Genomic DNA, 6,963 nt, shown 5'->3' on the forward strand with positions numbered 1-6,963 from the left:
TTTCCCAGGGGAGTTGCTTTATTTATCAGATATCAGATATCAGATATCCAAATTTCTCCTATATTCATAGCACGTTGGTAATTTTCTCCCCTGATAAGATGGTCTGGGGTGTTTTAGTCAAATTTCAGTTCGGATCCTGTCATCTTTCTATAGATCTCCTTTATATCGTCGCAGGTGCTCTCAAAGTGAACCGTAGCATCGTAGCTGGTCATTACAAAGATCTGACTTTTGATCCCCGAGTCACTAGGCATGTGGAGGTCACTTTATGAAAAAGAATTTTTGCTCAATGGGCTCCAGGAGCTCCAGAGCCAGCTGGATTTCTTTTTCGGGGTCTTTACTCTCCACAGTTGTGCTCACCAGGGAGATGTACTTGCCCTGTGCAGCCACGTTGTGTACGAATGAAGTGAGGAAGATATAAATGTCCGATCTGCGGTTTGTCTGGGTGGAAGGGATGATGATGAGTCCCGAGTTGGCCCCGTTGGTATTTCTGATAGGGTGCCCAAGAATGTAGATGGCCCTGATGACCTGGCCGACCTTGCACACCCGCTCCGGCGCATAGCTGGGATCGCAAATCAGCTGCTTGCACCTGGCGATCTGATCCTTTGACCTGATGCCCACCACCCGGCCGTCCCGGATGAGTATCTCGTCCACCGGTTGGTTCATTAAGAAAACGCCCCCCTGGCTGGAGGTCAAAAGGCCGAAAGCCTGCGCCAGCTCTCCGATTCCGCAGCGCGGATAGAGGTACGGACTCTTCCCATCCTTCGCCAGGGATAACGTGTACAGTTGGATCTTCTCCAGGGTGTCGAGGCAGGAGTGGTCCAGATAGCTGTTGGTACGACTTAGGGCCAGGGCGTGTCCGGCAAAGTCCGTGACATCTTGGCCCAAGTCGAATCTACGGAAGAGATCTTTAAGGGTCATCTTCCGAAGATCCATCCCTTCGTAGGTGCGGGGGTCCTGCTTGTCGAAGTTAAGGGCGTACATGAAGAACTTGCGGAATCGGCGTTCCTCGAAGAGCCCCAACAGCCCGGAGGTCAGGGCCTCGCTCTCGGTCGAGGGCACTTTGTGAATCCGGTTGCTCTTGTACAGGAAGCCGGCGTCCACCACGCGGAAGTCCAGGAAGCGCAGCGCATCCAAGTGGGTCAGGATTTTCATCAGCTGCCCGCAGGCCATCAGGAACTTGGGCAGCAGGTCCACCTTCCAGGAGCGCCCGCGGCCCATGGTGGCAGGGGGCGAGCCGGACACGTTGAAGTGGCGGTAGGTGATGTTCAGCGGGCTCAGCGAGGCGCTGTCTCCGCCATGCTGGGCGCTGCGGTCCAGGTGAAGCACCTTCTTTCCGAGCGAGGCCAGGAGGCTCCCGAGGGCGCACTCCTTCAGCCCGGTGCCGAGGATGATGTCGTCATAGTCATAGAGGGGAAGTTTAATAAAAGTTTCTAATTAATTATTAGAAACAAGCTCCCTGCACCACACTGCCCTCCTTAACTGGAGGCAGCATCTGTCCCTTCTAAGTTTCCATCTCCTTTCTCAGGCTTTCCCTGAGGAGACTCCCTCTGCTTAGGTGCTTAGCCTTCACTTAAGACAGGGGAACTGCTAGCAGGTCAATCACCTTTAGCCAAAGGCTAAAAACAGACATGCCAGACAAATATTTGGAAACCTTAAGTTTTGGACACTTGGTTATCCCTCTAGCCCCTTCCCCCTTAAATAAATAAAATTAGAATTCTTTATTAAAATAGTTGAGAAGCAGCCTCACGTAGTGGAGGGAGGGCTGGCAAGAGGCCAGCCTGGTTTTATAACCTACCTCTGATGCATATTTGAGCTCTCAGTGCTCCAGACACCTAACTTGACAAGACTATAAAGTATAGGCAGGTGTTCATCTGCCTCACTGAAGGGAGACGCTTGGAGTTCCCTGAACTGTTGAAATTACAGGCTCTAAGTGCCCCCCCTCAACCCCCCCAAATTAAGCAGCATTAATAAGTGAACTAATACTAAAGGAGCAGGGTTTTTAAAACCCTTTTTTTTTCTTTTAAAGAAAAAAGTGGAGAGACAGTAAGTTCTATTCTCCAGTCCTTCAATGTTACCAGTAACCACTCAGTTCCAGCCAGATTAAACCTGCTTTGGTCCCTAGGTCTGAAGTAAAGAAGACTTCTTTCAAGTCAACAATCATTTTATTAGGTGCCTGTGCCAGGCAGAGGCAGCTAGATGGCTCAGTGGAGAGAGTACTGGACCTGGAGTCAGGAAGACCTAAGTTCAAATCTGACCTCAGACATTTATAGCTATGTGACCCTGGGCAAGTCACTTAACCTCTGTTGCCTTAATCCACCGGAGAAGGAAATGGCAAACCACCCCAGTATCTTTGCCATGAAAATCCCATGGACCCCATTGGCATGTTATGGCCCATGAGGTCATGAAGAGTCAGATACAATTGAAGCACAAAAGTGCCAGGCTCTGTGCTGTATGCCCTGAGGATACAAAGAAAGGCAAAAAGAGTACCTGCCCTCAGGGAGCTTACAGTCTAACAGGGGAGAGAGACTACACACACTTCGTACAAACAGGGTAAATTGGAGATAATCCACATGAGGAAGGCACTAGCATTAAGAAGGATCAAGAAAGGGAAGGATAAGGCACAGGTGAGGAGGGACAGAATTCCTGGTATGGAGGACGGCCAGTGAAATACTCAGGTAGGAGATGCAGTGCCCTGTGCTAGAAACGGCAAGGAGCCCTTTGTCACTGGATCTCAGAATGCTAAGTCAGTTTAAATTTTGGTCTTCAAGTCAGGCCTCCTGCTGGGCAAAGTTAGCCCACACCCCCTTCAGGCTGCCTGCTGGGCAAAGTCATCCCCCACTTTAGTCCTCTTCAGGCCCCCTGCTGGGCAAAGTTAGCCCCACCCCCCCAAACCCTCCACAGGCCCCATGCTGGGCTTGACGGAGAAGAGGCTTCTGAGGTTAGTGCCAAGTCTCTAGAACCCACAGTCAGTGAGAAAGGGAAGGCCTGGACTTACAAAAACCTGACTTAAAACCCACCTTCCCATACAAGGGGCTGTCCTGCCCTTCACTTGCCCTGACTCTGGGCACACCTGCCCTCCCACCAGCTGTCCTCCCCCAGGCCTGTGCACTCACTAGAGCAATCAGCCTCCCTTCCCGGGTTAAAATACTCAGAAGCCCTGGGTTCAGGTGTCAGCTCTGCTGCTAGCTGTCACTGGTCCCTTCTGTGGGCCTCAGCCTCCTCCCCTGTAAGATGGGGAGGACCTTTTTGTGTCAGGGACCCCTTCAATATTGGTGGAGCCCATGGACCCCTTCCTTGAACATTTTCAGTAATGCAAGGAAATGCTCAAGTTTAGTTAGCAGTTAGTGAATACAAAAATGTAATTTCTTTTCCATCCAAGGTCCCTGATTAAGAACTCTGGACTAGGTAGTCTTTTAAAAGCCCCTCCAGTTCTGACAAGCTCTGATTCTAGTCAGTGGGATGAGAAGGCAGAGATGAGCAAATGAAGGACCAGAGGTCACAGGAAGCTTTGCTTCATTCTGTGGTCACCTTCCTAACCCCACCCACCCCCTTAAACACACACACACACACACACACACACACACACACACCACTTCCAAAATGCACATAAATGATTCTGAAGGGGACCAGGTATAAGAGTGGACTGGATCAGGAAAATATCTTTTGGGAAAATGACTCCAAAGCCATGCTCTAGTGAAAATGTATTAGTGAAATGGTCTTTGTCTCTGCCCTTAAATGTGGAAGGTAGCTGCTCGAGGTTTTGAAAAGCACATGGGATTTGGAATCATACATGGTTCAGAAGATGAAGTTATGGTTTTGAGATTGTGTGACTTTGGGCCACTAGCTTCCCCTCTCCAGGCTCAAGTTGTTCCAATTGCCAAATTAGAGATTGAGAGGCATGGTGGGAAAAGGGCTAGTCTTGGGGTCAGGCCCAGAAGACCTTGGTTCAAATACTGCCTCTGACACCCACTGCCTTGGGGACCCTGGGCAAGTCAGGGAACCATTCATTCCCCAGGGCACATCTGTAAAGGTCGAGGGATGAAACAATACCTGTGGACCCTTCCTTCTCTACTCCCTAAAAGAATGAGAGAGTGAGACTAGAAGAGACCATGAAAGTGACTTCTGGCCCTAATCCAACCCAAGCTAATCCTAAAGGTTCATGATTGGGGAGGGGGGTGCTGTGCCCAACTCAGGCTCACAGGGTCAAGGATCTTCTACTAGAAGGTCCCTTCTAAGGCTGCCTGGCCCAACCCCCTCATTGAACAGGTGAACCTGAGAACCAGAAGAGGGAAAATCTCCATTTTGCCTGGGTCACCCAGGTATTAAGTGGCAAGGCCACAATTTGAACACAGGTTCACTGACTCCCAAGTCAGCAAGCTGTTGTCAAGGATGACATCACCCATTCCGAAGAGAAAAAGGGGAAAGAGGAGGGAAAGGGAAAGGAGGGAGGAAAGGGAAAGAGGAGGAGAGGAAAGATGGGGTGGGGAGGGAAAGAAAGAGGAGGGGAGGGAAAGGGGGAGAGAAGGAAAGGAGAACAGGGGGAGAAGAAAGAAGAGGTGGTAAAGGAAAAGTGGAGGGAAAGAAAGAACAGAGGGAGAGGAAAGAAGAAGAGGGGAGGGAAAAGGGGAGGAAAGGAGAACAGAGGGAGAGGAAAGAAGAGGTGGGGAGGAGAAAGAAGAGGAGAGGAGGGCAAGGAAAGCATGAAGGAGGGGCAAGGGCGAGGAAAGGAGCATAGGATCATAAATTTAGAGATGGAAAGAATTTAAGAGACCTTCTAGTCCAAATCCCTTCTTTTATAAAAGATGGAAAAGAAGCCCAAGAAAGTTAAATGACTTGCTCAGGTTCACACAGGTAGTAAAAACCAAAGATGGAATTTGAACTCATGTCCTCTGACTTCAGAGCCTCTGCTTTTTCCACTGTGGGGTTCTCTGCCTCTCGTGATCCCCAGGCAAGGAACGGGCTAGGGAGAGGGTGAGGGAGGCAGGAAAGAGGAAAGGGTGGAGAAGAAGAAGGCTGTAGGGAGAAGGGGAGGAGAAGGCTGGAGGGGGGAGGGGAGAAGGCTGGAGAGGGGAGGGGGAGGAGATCATAAGATAAACTTGGAGGTGGAGAGGACCACGGAGACCATAGTCCAGCCTCCCCTTCCTCCTTTTATAGGAGATGCAACTGAAGCCCAGGAAAGTTAAAGTGATTTCCCAAGGATGATACAGGTTGTAAACTCAAAGACGAGATTTAAACCCAAACCCTATGACTCCCAAGGCTCTGCTCTTTCCTCCAGGGAACCTCACATCCACTTAAGAAGAGGAGGGAAAGGACTGGGGGAAAGAGGAGAAATTTGGGAGGAGGGGCTAAGAGGGAAGTGTAGGGAGGGAAGGCGGAGGAAAAGGTGAGGAATTGGAGGCAGAGGAGAGGGAAAGGTGGGAGAAAAGAGTTTAGGGGCTGGCCAGGGAGAGGACAGGAGGCGAGTGACAAGGTGGTGAGAAGAAAGGATGGGTTTGGAGGGGAAAAGAAGAGTATGAGGAATGGAGGAATATAGGAAAGGGGAGAAAAGAAGGACTAGAAAGGAGGTGGAGAAATGAGAGTGTAAGAAAAGGTGGGAGAAGGAGAGAGAAGGAAAGGGAAGCAGGGAGGGAAAGGTACAGGATGAGCAGAGAAGTCTAGGCCAGAGGCTGCATAGTTCTGAGGCTCTGACCACCCAACCACATGCCCCTGTGCAGAGGGAGTATTGTGAGGCTGTCTTTCCTTTCTAAGTTTCAGTGTGGGAGAGGAAAGAAGAGGGGAGCATGGCTTGGAGGTGAATGAAAAGGGGCGTGGTGGCCTGGAGCATCTGGCCAGGTAAGGAGAAGGAAGGCTCACCAATCAGAGCCCAGGATGACAGGGGTGGGAACAGGGGCAGGCCTGGATGCATAAACACCTGACTTAAAACCCACCTCCCCATACAAGGGGCTGCTCTGCCCCTTCACCTGCTCTAACTCTGCCACCCTCCCACCAGCTGTCCTCCCCCGGGTCTGTGCTCTAGAGCAAGTAGCCTCCCTCCCCAGCTTAGAATATTCCAGAGCCCTGAGTTCTGGTGTCAGCTCTGCTGCTGTCACTGGTCCCTTCTCTGGGCCTCAGCCTACTCCCCTGGAAAAGGAGGGCATTGGGCTAGTTGGGATCTAAAGGGCCCTTCAGCTCTGACAGCCTGGGATTCCAGCCGTGGCTGAGGCTCAGGGGAGAGAGAATGCAGAGATGATGAAGCCAAGGGCAGGAAGGCACAGGGACCATCTGGCTTTGCTTCCTTCCATGGCCACTTTCCTAACTCTCATCCCACCCATTTTTTTCTCTAGATCCTGGAGGAAGCCAGGTGTGAGAGCGGGATGGATCAGAAAAAAAAAATCCATTGGGAAAACAACTCCAAAGCCAAACTCTACTGAAAGTGTGTTAGTAAAGTCATCTCTGCCTATGTAAAGGGCACAATGGCTTGTATATGTGGAAGGCAGCATGCTGAGTTAGAAAAGAGCATGGGTGAGATACAGGCCCTGGGTTCGATTCCCAATTTTTGCCACTAAATTCCCTGTGTGACCTCTCACCTCCCCCAAGCTACTCTCTCAGAGTTTACAGAACTGACAAATTGTATGTCTGCATAGGCTGAGGGATGAACTCCTACATCTGGCCCCTCCCCTGCCCTCAAAATATGGGAGCAGAACTAGGTGAGACTGCCAAGGATTATCCTGGAGGAAAGGGGGTGTAAGGTAAGGTGATAGGAGAGGTTGGGAAAGGGGGAAGAAAGGGGAGCAGAGAAAGAAGAGAGGACGGCATGGGGAGGAGGAAGGGCAAGAGTGCATCACAGGGTCATAAAATTAATCTTCCAGGGCCCACAGAGTCCACCAGTCCAACAGCCATGAAACCGAAGGCCAGGAAAGTTCAGTGACTTGTCTGATATTACAAATGTGAGAAATCAAAGATGGTATTTGGTCCCAGGTCCTC

General features: G+C 50.7%; 1 pseudogene; it reads right to left on the reverse strand.

Annotated features, from left to right (window-relative positions):
* Positions 1 to 113: 113 nt before the first annotated feature.
* Positions 114 to 6,963, reverse strand: part of LOC114028937 — a 62,813-nt pseudogene continuing 55,963 nt past the window's right edge.

Source organism: Vombatus ursinus, unplaced genomic scaffold (genome assembly GCF_900497805.2).
Source record: "Vombatus ursinus unplaced genomic scaffold, bare-nosed wombat genome assembly UNPS02014903.1, whole genome shotgun sequence".
NCBI classification, from domain to species: Eukaryota; Metazoa; Chordata; class Mammalia; order Diprotodontia; family Vombatidae; genus Vombatus; species Vombatus ursinus.